Here is an 18122-nt window from a genome sequence, read left to right on the forward strand (position 1 = left end):
CAGTTTCAAATGTCTGCTCTTTTTTTTTTTTTAACCACAGTAAAAGCTAACCCGTTTTCTCTCCAACTTTACAGGATCAGGAATTCTTCCCGAAAGACTGCTGTTTAACTACTTTGTTGCTATTTATCAGAAACCAAAACGACGGCTTTTTGTTGTTGTAGTTTTTAATACAGTGAGTAAATTTATTTTGGGCAATGATCAATTTCAGAATTACTAGTGCGTGAAGCTCCTCTTGTCAGGACTCCAGCCCTACCCTCCGAGTCACTTTTGGTCCCTGACGAAACTCGGAATGCAACAGGCCCCAAAGAGATCTGTGAGTTGAGTATAAAGAAAGAGGTGGAAATCGCGGGGGAGGATTAGAACAGAAACTATTTTGCAGCCCCAACTTGGGCGCTGAAATAGCTTCTTGAAGTCTGAAGAATGCTGAACGTCTTGCGCCCTTATAATCAGTGGAAATGATGAATAAGCGTGCAGATCTTTTGGGGGGATGTGGGGAGAGGAGATCCATGTTTTAAGGCCTAGCTTAGGCATTATTTGGTTCACACACACACAGACACACACGCACGCGCGCACACACGCGCGCGCACACACACACACACACACACTGCACGGTGCTTTCTAACATGAGCTTCTAGCTTCAACACCAAACTGAGAAACTTTCTCTTCCTCCTTCCCCACCCTTTGTTTCTCCGGGAACCCCAGCTCTGGGTCCCTGAACCCCAACACCACCTTCCAGATCCAGCCTAAGAGTAGGCTCGACCGCACTTCCGCGTGGAAATAACCGGGCTGGAGTGAGCCTTCCCCGGAGGGGTGCAGACTCGGCGGACCGCTGCCCGCTTCCCCAGCAGCCGAGGGCGCGCAGAGCTGGGGGCGCGGGCGGCTGCCGGGCCCGGCGCGCCACCGCGCGAGCTGCTGGGTCACAGCCCTGGCCGCGCCACCCGCTCTGCGAGGAAGTGACGACTGCGCCGTCCCAAGAGCAACAAAGTTTGAGTCTGCGGGTCGCGCTCGCTTGCGCCCCGCGCCCCTCGGAGCAGCCCCGGGATCCAGCGCGCAGGTGAGCCGCGTGCTCAGTGCCCCCTCCGCCGCCGGGGCGCCGACGTGGGGCCCGGAAGCGTTCCGGGCCAGGGCTCGGCCGAGCGGGCGGGGATGTGGCGGGCCGGTAGGGCCGGCTGCGCTGGGCTTGCGTGCGGAGGGCTCTGCAGGGAGGGAGCTCGGTGGCCAGGATCCGCCGGGCCCGGGGCTGCGCCGCTGTGGTCGCTGTTTTGTCGCGGGACTTAAACCAGCCAAGGCTGCAGCCAAGCAGCTCCAGGCGCCGTTGCGATCGGAATGGTGCAGGAAAGGGGCTTCGCGTGGCCTGCGTCTGGAGCTAGTCCTCCGCTCGGCACCCCGCCATTCCGACAGGCTGGGAGTGGTCGCCCCCTGGACCCCGCCCCGTGCTTCCCAGGGAAGCGTTCTCTTCCTCTTAGCAGCCCTCGCTGAGGCCGCAGGAAGGAAGTTAAAGGAACTTTCCTCCCACTTTTCTTTGCTTGGCCCTCCAGTGACAAAGAGCAGAGCAATTGGGGAGTTTGGGAAAACAACCCTACGCATGTCCGAAAAGCAAAACCAGAATTGCCCCTAAGCCCTCCTTGATCAAATCTGACTCCCCCGCTCTTACTCTTCCCTCACCACGTCCTGAACTTGACAATAATCACTAAGGCCTAACACTTTGCAATTTAGCCATAAAAACTGTCAGCACACCCACATACATATGTGAGTGTTTTCTATATAAAACTCTGAAACTCGCTTCCAGTGGACTCTGCGGCATCTCGCTCTTTTCTGTTTTCTAAAACTGCTCAGGCTTGCAGGAATGTGCTTGGGAACTTTGATGGTGGTTCCCGCCGCCCTTGGTAGCCTCGTGGCGAAAGGTTGTTTCGTTTTGTTTTGTTTAAAGAACAGCTGAGAAGTTTATGACATCCCTGCAAAGTAACTCGGGGCTGGCAGGCCGGGGCGGGTGGCGCCTGGGCTCCTTGGCTTGGAGTCTGCAAGTGTAGCAGCCGCGGCCGCGGCAGGGACGCGTGGTGTGTGCAGGAATGCACCTCCGTGCCATGGAGACTCGGACATGGGATGTCTGGAGGTTGAATGGTGCAGTTCCTAGCAGCAGCTTCCTGCCGGCCTGTAATTACAGCGTGATTGCACAGTCAGGCATTGTTGGCGTGGATGTTTATACACAGGCTATTGTGCAAGACCTCGGTGGCAGCGAACGAAAGGCAGATTTGCATTGCAAATACCCAGGACAGATCTGGGCCTGAGCTGCAATCGCCAAGTTCTTTTGGGCCTTTCACCCTAGCTAGGTGATTTATTTCCTTGCCTCTCCCCTAACCTCGAACAGTTTGCCAAACGCCAGAGAAGTGAAGTGGACCCAAGAGCGCAAGATCCCTCCACTCCCACCTTCTGCGGCCTGAAAACTATCCCAGGAATTGTACCCTTATTTGTGCCTGTAGAAAATGTGGGATGACGTCAGCAGGAAAAGGAGATGGGAGATGGCTATCAACCTCCCTAAACGGGAAAGCAGTTTGAATTAGCAAAATTGCATGGTGGCTGGATTGGGACTGGTTGCAAAGAGGACACGTCAGACATGTGTGACTGCGCTGGTGAGCTAGACTTTGAGCCTTGAAATGTCAGCTGCAGAAATTTAGTAGGTGGGTCCTAGTTCCTTTATTGTGTTCTGGTCAAAGGGAAAAGGGCTGAGTCTTTGACACTGTGTGTCTGTGACAGTGTCTGGGGTGGGGGTGGGGGAGGCAGAAGAGTGATTCCTGTTAATTTTCTCCAGAGGACGCCCCCCCCCAAGCCCCCTTTCTGAGCAAGGCTTGCTGCACAAGGTGGGGGTCCTCACATCTCAGAGCTGCTGTGCTGCAGGAAGGAAGCAAGCCTGCAAGCATGGAAAGAAGGCAGATAGGTTCTCCCTGAGGGCCTCAGAGGTGGCTAACTGTGGTACAGGGATTAAAAACACAGTCACAAACATGCACAGGATGCATGCTGGCCCATTCTTCTCGCATGCCAAGTCTCAGCCCACTCGCTCCCTGCCCGAGGTAGAAAACGCTGCCAGGGCAGCACTCAGCCCTGCTGAGGGTACTGTGACTCAGTGGCACCGCCTCACTGCTGGGCTCCGGTAGCCTCTCTGCTCAGAGTGGCAGGTACCAATGGCCCTGGCACAGAGGAGCTTCCCCACGCCTGGCCTTCTCCCCAACCAAGTAATTGAGTTTCACCTGGAGGGAAAAATACTGTTTTGCAACCTCATGCCAGCTGTGTGTCACGGGCAAAGTGACCATTTGTCAAACCAAAACATTAGGGCACGGTCCCTGGCAGACACCTATGTGCTTCCAGAGACTCAAGGAAAAACATGTGAAATCTAGACATTTCTGGAAAGTCTGGGACACATGGACACAGTTGCCAGAGGGGAATGAGGGTTAGAGCAAAACACCACTAAGGCAGGAGTTCCCATGAGTTGCACAACCTCTTTTTTTGGGTACGTTTAGCTTTTTACTGAACTTGACTGTCAAGGTCCTGGTTATCTGTATCACCTGACCAGGGCTGCTTTATTAACGTATGCCACCGCCACCATACTAGTCTGGAGAGTCAGGGGAGGGGAGCAGTCCCTTCTGACTCCAAAGGAAAGACAGCCTTGAGTTTGCAATCCTTTGTGTTCATGAGATTAAAAGTACCCAAAGGCCTTCAGGGAATGTAGCTGGAGAGTGGAGGGGAGGGACCCCTTGCAAAGGCCAGAGACACCCAGAGTTGTGGAGCCACCTGGAACAGTTGCCCGCCCATTTCCTTTTTTTTTTTTTTTCCACCCCTTTCTTCAGTTCAGCCTGACTGATTTTTGTGCATAACTCAGGCCCTTCCCCTGGCTTACTCAGCTTTGCCTCTGCATTCACAGAGCTTGCCCTGCAGTTGTACACAGCCCAGTTTAAGACCGGAAACTTAATCCTGACTTCCTCTCCCACCTTACGTAAATGCTGATTTACGGCCTAAAGTTGCTGCCCAGTTCACGGCCCCAGAACAGCCCTGCCTACTGCCTCGCTATGAACAACTAAGAACAATATTGAAAAAGCTCTGAATCAAAACTTGACAGACTTGAAAAATCATTTTATTGTTTTAAGAGGAGAAGCTGTTTGGGAAATTAGGAAGCTCCCAGCAACTTTGGCAAAAACCCCTAGATTCCACTGAGAGGCAGATGAAGGCCCCTGCCAGAGGGTGGTCATGATATGGGAGGCCTTTTACGCTCTCCAGCCCCAATATTTATATTTCTGTTCATCTGCCTCCTCCCAGCTGCCTCCCTACACCACAATCCCATGTTCTGACATCACAACCAACCTCCAAAAAAGGAGGCAGAACCCCTCCAGCCATAAGAGGGCATTCCAGACTCCGAAGAAAGTTTTGCAGTTTTCCAGATGCCTGGCAGTTCTGTCCTGCAAATCTGTTTCCTTCCTTAAGATGTGCCCCCACCTCATTTCTCCTTCTCTCTGAAGCATCTCTTTGTGAGATCCTTAAACCTGTTTTTTTCCTTCGTCTACATGACACAGGGCAATGCTTTACGACTTTCTGTCTCGAGTGCCACTTGAAATACACACAGGTCTTTGAATAAGCCTGGAATAAAGGGCTCCTCTGTAATCTTGCTTAAAATGCCTGTTTGCCAGTGTGACCCTCCTGCTCAGCAACCTTCAGTGGTTTCCCACTGTCTGCACAGTAAGGATCAAACCTCTAGGCTGGCAGTCAGGGCCTTCCCCACAGGGATCTGACCGCCACTGGTCTTCTGCTCTTAACCCTCTGCTCTGACCCAGTGACCTGCTCCGTGTGCTTGTCCAAACTGCTGGTGGAGAACATTTGTACCTCTCCTGCTTCCCCAGAAGTCTGGAATGCCTCCTCTTTCCTCTCTCCTGCTTGGCTCAGTCTTGCTCTCCTTTTAGCCCTATTCATGTTCCCCTCCTTAAGAATTTCCCCTGACCCACCCTGTGGGCCTCTCCCTGGTAACATCCACTGGGGTCCCCTGATGAAGAAAGGCTTGAAACCTGGTCTAAATGATTTTCAACTTCTCCTTTGGAACATAGCTCTGATCATACCCTTCATTTGGCTCCTCAAATGTGCTTTTGGGTGGATCAATATTATCACTTTTCAACTAAACTGGAAGCCCCTGTTTTATATAGCTTTGTATTCCCAGCCCTGGTGTCCACTCATAGCAAATCCCAGGGAATGTTTGATGATGATGTTGGAGACACAGCAAATGCAGTGGCTTGCAGACATTGTCTGCTTGTGCACAGACATGTACCCCCAACCCAAGCACCAAGCACCATGTTCCCAGTCTTTCTGAACATTTACCCACCCTTTCTCCTTCTGCCTGTTAGCCTCTCCCTGACACCTCCTGGTTTTGCACCTCATTGTTCTGCTTCATTTGCAGCACCTCTTCCCCCTGGGTACCAGATAGTGTCTGTCCAGCTTCAGGACTGGCTCCTCCTTGTCCTGACTTGAGTCCAGTTGACCTGCCTCATGATGTCCTGTGCCTGAGCACTGGCTCTTAGGGGAAACCATTTGTTTACTTGGGTTGGTCTGGTCTTCCAAGGGAACCAGACTGGTAGAAAGAGGTAGGGCCAACTCTCAAGCAAGACTTGTGAGGAAGGCAAAGAGATGCTTCCTGTTTGTCTGCAGCTTTGATTTGCTCAAACAGGTATTGAACCTATAAAATTAGGCTAAACTATAAAACTGAGTGTTGGGGAGATCCTGGCTAAACCCTAACATCAGGCTTACCTAGGAGGATTCTGTTGTCTTCACCCAGTTCTCATGCTATTAATTTCAACCTTGCCATATAAGCTAGATTCTTTCTTTTTAAATTAAGATGTAATTCACATACCATAAAATGTACCCTATAAGCTAGATTCTTTAAGTTTTTTTGTTTTATTTAAAAATAAGATCTAGTAGATTCTTTCCCCCCATCTTTCTATTCAAAAACATAATGTACAACCCAAGTGCTCATTAACAAATGAATGGATAAAGATGTGGTATAGGCACGTATGCACACACACGATGGAATATTACTCAGCCATGAAAAATAATTTAATTCTGCAATTTGCAGGAATGTGGATGGACCTAGAAAATACTATGCTTAGTGAAATAAGTCAGACAAAGACAAATACTTATATGTGGAATCTAAAAAATAATACAATGAATGTATATTAAAACAGAAACAGACTCACAAATATAGAAAACAAACTATTGATTACCAAAAGGGAGTGGGAAGGGGGAGGGGCAAATTAGGGGTGTAGGATTAAGAGATACAAGCTACTTTGTATAAAATAGATAAGCAACAAGGTTATGTTGCATAGCACAGGAAATTATAGCCATTATCTTGTAATAACTTTTAATGGAGTATATAATCTGTAAAAATACTAAATCACTATGCTGTGCAACTGACATTAACATATTATAAATCAACTATACTTCAATAAAAAAGGTAATACGTACATATCGTTTAACATCAAAAGAGATGTTATATTTTGTAAAGTAAGTCTCAAAAATAATTTCAACAGAGAAGAGATGCAGACATATATATACATATACAAATGCAACTGAATTAGAAAAATAAACATCTATTTTAACTTTGAGGAATGGAAGACCTTCTAAAGAAAGAAACAAAGCAGAACCCGTAAGAAAATGTTGATAAATTAGATAACATAATAACTTTGAATAAGTAAATTTCCCATCCTCTAATGTTCCTCTTTTATTCAATCCTTTAGTGTTCTTAGGCAACTACAGTTTGTCATTTTTCAGCTATGCTTCCAGATGTAGCCTCTGCAAATAGAAGAAAATATGAATATACAAACAAATGCCAGCATACTATACACAGGCTTCTGCATTCTGTGTTTTTCACTTTTAATGTATCTTGGAGATTATTCTATATCAGTGCTTATAGAGCTGCCTCATTTTTTCCAATGGTTAAATTGTACTCCACTGTATGCAAATACCATCATTTATTTAACTAGTTACTGTTGCAGAGAATTTGGGTTGTTTCCAGTCATTTTGCTATTACATACAATATTGCAGTCAATATGTTGAATTCACTTTTAAGTGAAAATTCGTTTTTTTTTTAAGTGAAAATTCTTGATGAACACCCATATATGGGTGAAATTTGGATATACACAGAGAACTATTCCTGAAAAATTAGGCATAAACTGCATTTAAAAATCAATATTTTCTATAATCTACTGTTTCACAAAAATAATAAACTTTTAGAACTGTAGGACTTTTACAACTTTGAGGCCAACTTTTGGGACCTCAGGGACTGTTATCATCCAGCTCCTGTTTTGTAGTAACTGCAGTAACAACATTTCAGAGAATTTAAAGCTGGGAAGGGCACCTGTGGTAACTCATTTTTAACTAAGATTCAGAGAGGATGTGACTTCTCGAAGGTCGCATAGCTGTTAAATGGAAGAATCAGGGCACAAACTCCACATTCCATTTCCTTTCACTATCCTACATCGATCATCTTAATCATCATAATCGTCAGTTCCAGTCTGTGTATTTGTAAACCAAGGATTTTGTTTACAATTCTACCTCTTTAGTTTCCTTAAGGCAGTACACAAAGATTTAAAAGAAGAAACTTGAGGGAAAAAAACAAACAAACCAGGGTGGAGGTGAGGTCTTTTTTAAAAATTTTAATTAAAAAATTTTTATTTTAAAATTGAAGTATAGTTGATTTACAATGTTTCAGATGTATAGAAGAGTGATTCAGTTGTGTGTGTATATGTGTATATATATATATACATTCTGTATATATATATATATATATTCTTTTTCAGAATCTTTCCCGTTATAGATTATTACAAGACATTGAATATAGTTCCCTGTGCTATACAATAGGTCCTTGTTGTTTATCTATTTTATGTATATTAGTGTGTATCCGTTCATCTCTTTAAGAAGAGGGTGGGATGCTAGAGGGCCCAGGAACACAGACTCAGCACCCTTGAACAGCCAGTCAACCCAAGGCTGACTGTCCTCACTGGGCATTTACAGAACAGCTGCAGTGCTCTCAACACTGTCCCACAACAAGGGGTGTAAAGTGGGGTCCCACCAACCCCTTCCCTTCAGGAGGCTGGCAATCAGCCTCTGAGATGGGTTGTACTCAGAGGGAAAAATAGACTCAGGGTAGATCTGTCACCCAGGAGAATGGAATTTGGTGGAGTTGCATTTTCTGGGGGTCAGGTTCTAAAGTCAGTGTGTCAAGTGAAAAATAAGAATATAGTCAAGATTAACCTTGAAAGTCCCTTAGGAGGGCACTGGGTGGGCGGCAGACATACTGGCTCTTAACACTTAAATTCGTCTTAGGCTGTTCCTCTAGTTCTGGAAGAAGCTGCAGTTTCTAAGGTTGAACACCAGATGAAGTGGTTGGCTTTAGTTTGGGGACTCTGTAGTATGAAAATATGTATGTGTTCAGATACTATAGTCTCACTTAGCGTGCTAAGATGCTTATACTAGGATATCCTGCAGGGCAGGCACCAGGCTCAGGGCTCTTAGCCCATGCTCATCCCTGAATAGATGGCGGGTTTATAAATTAGGACTTAACCATAAGAGGTTAAGCAAGAAATGCTCTTAGATCAGGTGAGCGGGGTGTAATGGAGAGATTCGTGGAGTAGATTTTATTTATTTATTTATTTATTTATTTATTTAATTTATTTATTTATTTATTTATTTATTTATTTATTTATTTATTTATTTATTTATTTATTTATTTATTTATTTATTTATTTAGATGGAGGTACTGGGGATTGAACCCAGGACCTCATACATGCTAAGCTGCGCTCTACTACTGAGCTATACTCTGCCCCCAACCCCTTGCCCCGTGGATTGGGTTTTAAACTGCAGGACTGCAGATGAAAGACTTATGCTTGGGGTGACCTGTTATTGGTGTGGGGCTGGGAGGGGGCAGTGCCATGTGTAGCAGACACTTTGCTCTAAGGCCCTAGCCCTCCATGTCTGCTTTCCTTCCTCCCCCTTTCCCCCTCCCTAGCCTCCTGATTGCAGGTCATTGTAAGAGGCCTGCAAGGAATCTACCGCACGAATCTGTGTCCCCCTCCTCTGTGGTCTCCCAATAGCGTATGCTTTGGAACAACTTAGGGACCAAAGCCGCTCCCTGATCCTCACTTCCACTTGCACAGAGGTGGGGAAAGGCTCAGGAATTCCCCCTAGGAAGCTGTGCTGACCTACCTGGCTGGCATTTAGGATCTGAATTCCCCAGTTATGGAGAAAAAGAAAACTGGCAACAGCAGTTGACAGTGGAACCCTGCCCATCATGGTTTACAGAGTGCTTTCCCTCGCGTTCCTTGTTCTTTCACTCATTCATGTCATTTGCATTTATTGAGTCCCTACTGTGTGCTATGTACTGGTAAAGTACCTAGAGGTAAAGAAGATCCAGCCTCCCCTTTCAAGGTGTTCACAGTCTGAGGGAGACACAAAAAGTCTATGCACAAAAGCCAAGAGCAATTAGTTCCACAGATGATAGTGTAAAAGCGCTCAAGGGTCTGCAGGGCTTGGAGGAGGGACAGGTCACTTCTACCAGGCCAGAGGAGAGAGGACCATTAGGAAAGGTCTAGGATGGCCCCTGTGCCTTACAGGGTACTTGTGCTCAGTGAAATCTGTGGAATTAATGAATGAGAGGCTTTTTGGAGGAGCTGGTGTTCGAGCAGTGTCCCAAGAAACAAGCAGGCATCCACCAGCTGGCAACGGGAGTCAATTAATTGTAGACACAGGGAGCTGCTCAGGTGAGGCCTGGAGTGGATGCATGACACAACATGGTCTGCTTTGGGAGCTGCAAGCAGCAGGGTGTGATGGAGCATTGGTGGAGGGGGTGCAGCAGGGGACTGCCAGAGGTCAGGTCATGGGCCAGCCATTTGTGTCAGCTAAGAGGTTTGGACTTTACCCTGATGGCAGTGGGGAGCCGCTGAGGATCGATGGTGTGTATGTGTTTGTATGTGTGCATATGAGGGAGAGAGAGAGAGGATCAGATTTCCTTTTTAAAAAGCCACTCACTGTGATGTGGAGATTGACTGAAAATGGGGGAAGACAGGCAGCAAAGAGACCATGAGGAGGTCCTTTCGGTCACTGGGACAAGATGGAGAAGTGGGAGTCAGAGCAGTGGGGGAGGAAGATGCCAAGGGAGTTGGGTTGAAAGTCCTTGAGGACCAACCAAAGGTATAGAGCAAGGGAGAAGTCAAAGTGTTGCTTACGTTTCTGCTTGAAACATTGGAGGAGGAGCAGATTTTAGGGGAGAGACAATGAGTCCAATTTAGGACAGGTTTAGTTGGAGGTGCCTGTGAGACATCCAAGATAGCTGTCTAGTGGGCAGGTGGATGCATGGGTCTGGGGCAGGAGATCGTCCAAGGGATGGTAAAGGAGAGTGTTGCCCCCTCCACGAACTCTAACCAAGCTGCCCCAAATAAACATATCATTTCAGTAAAAATGATTATTTACTGTGTAGCTACAGCTTCAAGACAAGTTCCAGACAAACCTGATTACTTCCCTTGAGCCCCTTCTGTCTATCAGATTCTGGAACAGACCCTTGGGAATCACCAGAACACAGAAGGCAGTTGGAGCTAGGGGAGCTGATGGCATCACCCATGGAAAGTGTGCAGTAGGAGGTGAAGGGATGACCGTTTAAGGGATGCTGTATAAGGGGAATCAGCAGTGGAGACCAGGAAGGAACCAATGGTGAGGAAGGAAGAAAACCTGGAGAGTGTGGTGTTATTGAAGCCAAAGGAGGAGGGAGCTTTGCATTTTATGATAAAAGGGACCACAATTTTGTGCACCTAGTACAGCACATGGCACGTGGAAATTTCTCCATCAGTCTTTTTTTTTTTAAATTTTTTTGGGGGGAAGGTAATTTGGTTATTTATTTATTTTTTAGGAGGTACTGAGGATTGAACCCAGGACCTCGTGCTTGCTAAACATGCACTCTACCATTTGAACTATACCCTCCTCCCACATTAGTCTTTATTAAATTGAGTTGAAATCGATCAACTGTTGATCACTGGGGATGTCAAGAGAGAGGACTGAAAAGAATGACTGACTTAGAAATTAGAAGGTTAGTGGGGCTTTGCCATGCGGGCTTCTCTGTTTCTCATTCAACCTCCCTGAGAAATAGGTGGTGCAGGTATCACCTGTCCCAGGGTTGGTGTGACATGTGCAATTTCTAGAATCCAGGTTTCTAGACTCCAAGTCCACCTATCCCTGAGCTGTTGGAGAAATAGGGAAGAGTCCAAGGGATTGGTAATGCCTTTAATTTCTGATATTAATGCCCCAAATCAGGCACCTGGTCAGATCGAGGGGAAGGGTAGGTTGTTATATTCAGCATTTATGACATTTGTTCATATTTGTGATTATTAGGTGCCTGTGATCCTCTCAGATGTGTGAGTATTTAAACTAGACTCTTTTCACAGAGGGAAATGATAGAAGCTTGAGCAGGTGTTATCTCAGGGGGGTCATAGGTCTAGGTAGAAGGACATGCTGGCGTAGTCCAGATCTTTGGTCTGCAAACAGCAGAAGTTGATCCTGGCTAAATTAATGAGAAAAGGAATGTATTGGAAGGATATCTGGTGACTCATGGAATGTCCTGGAATGTCCTGGAAATCTGGAGAATGATGCTCAGAAATCAATCAGGACCTGTTGGAAGTTGGGTAGCTGGAACCAAAGACAAAGTTTTGATGCCACCGGCCTGGCATCACTGCTACCAGCTAACCTGAATGCTCTACCACCTCCAGAATGAGTTCTGAACTCTCCCCTAATTGTTTGTGTCACTCAATCCAGAGGCAGAGGCCAAGATGAGCATCTGATTGGCCAGCTTAGATCACATGCCCATGTTCTCACTGTTGGGGTCCTGAAGAGCAAGGCTCTGGAGGTTATCACTTCCCCAGTGGCAGGTGGAACTCTCCCTCCCACAAGGACTCACAGTGTTAGGTGCTTGAAACCTGGGGACAGGTGCACATGCCAGGTGAACGTGTCCACTATGGAAGCCAGAGCCCATTCTAGCCCTCGGCGCTGGACATGGTGGAGGAGACGGGGCATCCCCCTTATTCCATTGAAAATATCCACATCTTGATTTTAAGCCTTTTGGACACCTTTCTGCATCCTCTAGCCTCCAGCTAAACTTTGGGATTTTTATGTGCTCTAGAGATCTGAGTGTTTCATTAGCAATTGGATTTGTCCTCTGGACTCTGATTCCAGTGGAAAAGAGAGCTCATCCCAGCATCTGGATCCTCCCTGCACATTTGATTCCACTTGGAAAACTTCAGCGCTGCCTTGTAAGGACAGAGGCCAAGGCTTGGCTGTCTCTAGCTAACAGGCAGCTACAACTTGAATTCTGTTTCTCCTCTGGGGCTGGGCAAGACTCACAGGGCCATGAAGTATTTAGGAGGTGCTACCTTGCATTTGACTGAAGGTTGGAGTTTTGGCTTCAGGCTTGGTTTATGGAATGATTGAGGTCCCTGGTGCAGAGTGACAGGACTGGGCCCTTTTCGTATCTTGAAGATGTCAGCCTAGTGGAGATGTTCTATCCAATATCATGCCTGAGAGAGAGCTAAAGGAGCTAGGGCTTCGTCTGCCTGGGGCTGTCAGCACCTCCAGTCACATCCCTACCCAGTTTCCTCACCCATAGAACTAGAGGGTGTTGGTTAAGTGAGCACTGGCTCCCTTCTTACCTCAGATCCTCTGACTATAGCTTTTTGAAGTAAGGGCACCTCAACTGAAATTTTGGTCATTCAGTTCCAAAAACCTTAGATAAAGAAATTCTTTGCTTTAAAAAGAAAATGCAGTTTTGAACTTACTGGGCTCATGGCTGTGGTGGCTGCCAGCATTTTAAGGGTCTGTTCCCCTGGTGCCTGGAACTGGGGAACTGCTGCCTCCATGAAGCTGGTGTGTCAAGGGCTGAGTTCTTGGCAGCTGGACTGAGGTGATTCCTGAGGCTGAGGCTTGCTCACCAGTGTGGGCTCACGGGGGCCCCCAGGAGGGATGGAGCAGGAGTGTTCCCAGCCAGCGTTGGCTCCAGCACAGTTTACACTGACTTGCCCATTTGTGTCCAGATGAAATGGAATCATGTTAAAAACAACACTGAAGCACAAAAGAGGTCTTGAAGGACCTGAGTTCTCTTACTGAAGCACAGCTTTGATCATGTGCCTCCCCACCCCCGCCCCTTAAAAACCTCTGAGAGCTGCCCAAGTCCTACAGGAGAAACCTCACATTCCTCAGAAAGGCACCCCAGGCCCTTGTTGCAGCCCCAGCCCACCTCGCCACCTCTTCTCCTGCCCTACCCCCTTCCCTAGCACGGCCCTGTGTGTTCTCTCTGCTCCTCAATGCACTTCCACGCCTCTGTGCCTTGTGTATTGTTGTCCTCCTGCCCCAAACATCCTCCCTGCCCCTTTCTTCTTGGTGGACGCCGACAGGACCAGCCAGGAGTCGGCTGCATCCTTACCGCCACCTTAGTCTTTCTGCACTCAGGCTCCCCCCATGAGGACGCTGGCATCAGCTGCAGGTGTGCCTCGTTTCCCCCTGGCCTAGCACTGTGCCTGGCACATAGTAGGTGTCCCGTGATGGGGCAGGAAGCGCAGCCTGAGGGGATGTGAGGGAGCTGTGGGCAGGCCCAGGACCTGGCCTAGGTCAGGGGGTGTGTGTGGTTGGTGTTGACGGCCTCTCTTTTGCACCTGCTGGTGGAGCCGCTGCCTCGGTGGCTTTGCTGTTTCTCTGAGCCTGAGGGAGACCCCGGTGAGGGTGAGAAGGGGATTTCAGGCCACAAAGCCCAGCGCCTGCATCCCCCTCACCCTGAGGAGGACTCTGAGGAGATGTCTGTGGTGAGGAGCTGGTTTAAAGGTGGCAGAGACTTCCTTCCCCTCCAGCCCCAACCCTCACAGAAGGATAAACACCAGCTGCCCTTGGAGGACCCCTGAGTGTCCATGCCTGGCACTGTCTGATGGCTTTGCCCAGAGAAAGAACTAGGAAGAACGAGTTGGCAGACCATGAGAGGAGACACTGAGGCTCTGTAAAATGAAAGCCCTGTTCAGCTGAGTGACGGTCAGGACAGGCCATGGCTCTCTCTGTTGGAGGAGGACGAGGAGCACCCCCCTGACAATGACTGCAGGGTGCCTCGGGAGCCCCAGAGCAGGCACTCGGGGTCTCGGTTTGTCCATAAAGTGAAAGACTTGGACTCCATGTGGTTCTTTCTTACTCAGAAATTCCCTGAGCCTGTGAACAGAGCCTAGCAGGCTGTGTCTTTATGGTGCCTCACAGTGGGACCTGGGTTACCTCTCAAGGATGCTTCTGGTGTGAAATAGTCAGTTATCCAGGGTCTGCATGCCATTTAGAGAGAGAGCGCCGTGCAGAAGCATCTTTCCCACCACGGCTGATGAGGTGGACTTTCTTTCTTAAGAGATTTGCTTTCTCAAAGTCGAGCCACCCTGATGGCTGAGCCCACACGTGCAGGGGCTTACTTGACCATTGGTGAGTGCATGGCTTCTGCTGTTTGCAAAATATGTTTCAGAACCTAGAAGCACGTGGTATTTCTAAAATCTCCTTTAGGAACCCATTGAAGTGTGTTTTTGTTCTTGGCCCCAGGAGGATCAGCTCAGAGGAAGCTTGGTTGGTGGGGTGGGTCTGATGTCCTGGAGAGGTGTTGGCTTGTTTTGGGAGGGATCTGTTTTGGGATCTGCCTTTCTTTCTGCCTCCATGGGGCCTGCTCCCTCCTCCTGTCCATCTCAGTCCTCTACCTTCCTACCCACATCTCTGTCTTCCTTCCCTCATCCCTCCCCCAGCAAATCAACTGAGCTACCTCCAACATCCACTCAATCATAGAGTTTGTGCTTCACACGCCCGACCCATTGGGGAGTTGGGAAAAGTGGATTTTAAGGGTAGACCTTGACTGGTAGGACTGGGAAGTGCTGTCAGGAAAACTACTTTGGAAAATAGTCTAGGTACCTCACACAGAACAATATATTTTTAAGATGTAGAACTTGAAGCTATAAAAATGTTAATTTCCTTTTACATATTAGTATTACTCTTGAGAATTTATTCTAGGGAAAAAATTCTAGAAAGGAAAAGAGCTATACACACAAAGATATTAATAGCAACGTTGTTTAAAGCAGTAAAACACTGTAAATAACCTGAGTTTCCCACATGGCTTTATAGTATGTGACACCTAGACTCAGTGGAATGTTGTGCCACTGTTAAATTAATATGAGGATGGTATTAATTCATGGGAAAATGTTGAAGAATTTTGGTGAAAAAGTGGCTTCTGTTTTAGTCGGCAAAATTGCACATATACTTGGTGAGGGCATCAAAACTGATTACATTGGCTCTAGTATAAGTTGGCATAAGGTAAATACAGGATTTAGGTGAAATGGTTATGAATGGAGTATTTGTGTATTTGAAATTGCTTTAGTAATATACACATAGTGTATATAATTTTCTTTAAAAAACACCTTAACGTAGCAGCGTCTTTGGATCTGGATGAGGAGACTCTAAGCGTCCCATCCGTTACCACCTGAAAGAAGGAACCTTATCAGCCACCTGCACTGCAGGAGCTGAAGAGTTCAGATTGGCTGAGTCTTTTCACAACTGGAGGCCTGACTGTATAGGCTGGCTAACTGTATAACTGTAGGGCTCCCAGTGTGGACTCTGCCTGGTGCAGGCGACCCCCAAGTGTCCCCAGGGCCCCAGATGATTGTTTGCACCTGGATTTCCAGGAAACCAGCCCAGAGAGCACGTGTGGCCATGAGCTCTGCCTCTGAGCCACCCACTCACCTCCAGGCTGCCTGGTCCTGCAGGCCCAGTTGCAGCAGGAGGCAGATTCTCTTCTGCAGCTCACACAGGCAGCGGGGAGGGTGTGCTTTGCAAACTGACCTCCTGCAGCCCTGCCTGACCCAGGTGGAGTCCCAGTGACTTCATTTCTCAGCTGTTTGCAGTATTGCATATATTTATTATAGTATGGAAACTTAGAGCTGCCAGCCTCAGAAAGCCCTCCACATTGATCCAGTCTACCTCTGGCTTAGCCGCAGGGCCCCCTGACCCCTCCCATCTTGCCATGAGCTCTGCTGAGACTTGTAGCTGCAGGTGTGGCCTGGTGGCTGAACAGCTGACTGTCTCTGACCACCTTTTCTAATCTCTGGCGTGCTTGGGACGCCTAGTGAACGGCCTTCTTACCCACCACTCCTCCTTGGGTTTACCTCCCCACAGGTAGTCTGTTCTTCTTAGTGGGGAACTTTCTTGTCGTGTGGAGTGACCGTGTGGTGGCCCGTGATCTTGTTTCTCCGTGATTAGCACAGTTCAGGGCAGGAAATGGAGGCTCTTTGTGTTGTTTGGAGTCCCGAGGTGGGTGGGAGCTGGAGAGCCCTGGGCAGACCTCAAGCAGGCAGGTTGGAGCCTGCAAACACAGAAGCCACCGCAGCAGAATGTGCGGAAAGATGGGTTGTCTCAAGCATATATCCGCTAAAGCCAAATCCCAGAACTGTCAAGGATCTGGAGTTTGTTGTTCTACGATTAGACTGAAATAGGGCCTTGTGGCTGGAGGTTTGCCAGGGTCAGAGAGAAACTGGAGAGTGCGTGGGCACTGGGATTGCCTGGATACTCACGAGGGGTACTTCAGGCCCGTTTCATGTCTTTCACGACACGCAGGCTTGTGTGTGGGTTTGGAGGCAGGGGTGGAGAATATCCCTGTGCTTCCCTAGAATATCGTATTCATTCCTAGATGCCTTGGTCCCATCCCCACCCCCTACAGTGACTGAGAGCCAACTCCAACGGGATCATTGCTGCTGGTGTATTAACTGACACAGAATTTAAGTAACAAGCCATCTTCCTGAGCCCAAGACCCAGCAATAACTGCTCGTCTCAGTTCCCTAATTTAGAGACCACGTGCATGCCCCCGGGTTGTCAGCAGCTCGATTTCTTGAAGCTTGAAACATATTTCCATAGAAACAATGCTATAAATGGTGGCTGGGTTCCTAGGCTAGCCCACAAAGAGCTCTGGTGTCACCTCCGAAGTTGCTGAAATAAGGTATTAGTAAAATTGAGAGCGCAAATGCAGCAGTCAGAGTTAGCACCCAGGATGTTGGAGCTTAAGTGGTGTGGGTTTATTTGTGTAACTTTGTTTCTTTGGGGAGAGGTGTCTTTCAGAGTCTTCCTGATAAGGGAAGCTCTGGGGCCCTCCCCCTGCCCACAGTCTTAACCCCTCCTCTCCCAGTTTACATCCCTTCTAACTTCCTCATTGAGCCAGGGGCCTGGGCCTACAATGCACCCTGGGACCTACACTGGGGTATTTTTATGATGAGGAGATCCTGTTCAGTGACCTTTACAGTACCATCATCATCATCATCATCATCACCATCATCATCATCATTATTTAAACCATCTTGATGAACTTAACAGAGTAAACATTACACATTAGCAATTTACATTGTTCAGAATTCTCTTCTGATTGCTGCTGATGTTCCTGTGGAAGTTTTAACATAGTTTAAAAGTCTGCCTCTACTATTTCTTTGTATTGATTTTGTCATCTAACATGATTTCATCAAACGTTTCCATGTGTCAATCCTTTCATATTTCATTCTGTTACCATCCCCTACTGTAATTTGAATGGAGTTCCATTTTGGAGGTCTATATACAGGTGCTATGAGTGTCTTTTATAAAAACTCCTTTGTGGTGGTATTTTAAATTGTTTTCGTGGAATCTGGTTCCCTAACCATAAGGTCTTAAACTCTTACAACATAATGTCAAATCACATTCTAGAAAGATTTGAAGTTTATAGTGGCACAGCAATGTATGTGCAGTTTTTTCCTGATGACCTTGCCAACAGCAGCTTTCTTGTTTAATTTATTTACTTATTTTCATGTTGACTCTGGCCATAATGGGTCCTTAATGGTGTTCTAATTTGCATATCCTAAATTGCTGCTGATACTGTACATTTTTCATCCCGATGATTTACTGTTTGTGTTTCCTTATGTGTCAAACCATACTCATCTTCTGTGACTGCGGAGCCTCCCACTTACATTTATCTCCTTGAACCACTTTCCTGTTGAGAAATACAAAGTCCTGCCTTCCTCTCTCCCTGCCTCCTTGGG

General features: G+C 47.4%; 1 protein-coding gene across 1 annotated transcript in view; it reads left to right on the top strand.

Annotated features, from left to right (window-relative positions):
* Nucleotides 1-626: 626 nt before the first annotated feature.
* The window catches only part of MIDEAS (mitotic deacetylase associated SANT domain protein), a 66317-nt gene continuing 48821 nt past the window's right edge, over nucleotides 627-18122 (top strand). Inside the window, exon 1 of the mRNA XM_074365274.1 lies at nucleotides 627-1054. The gene's annotated coding sequence lies outside the window, so the exon portion shown is untranslated. The remainder of the gene's footprint in view (nucleotides 1055-18122) is intronic.

This window comes from Camelus bactrianus, chromosome 6, assembly GCF_048773025.1.
Source record: "Camelus bactrianus isolate YW-2024 breed Bactrian camel chromosome 6, ASM4877302v1, whole genome shotgun sequence".
Taxonomy (NCBI): domain Eukaryota; kingdom Metazoa; phylum Chordata; class Mammalia; order Artiodactyla; family Camelidae; genus Camelus; species Camelus bactrianus.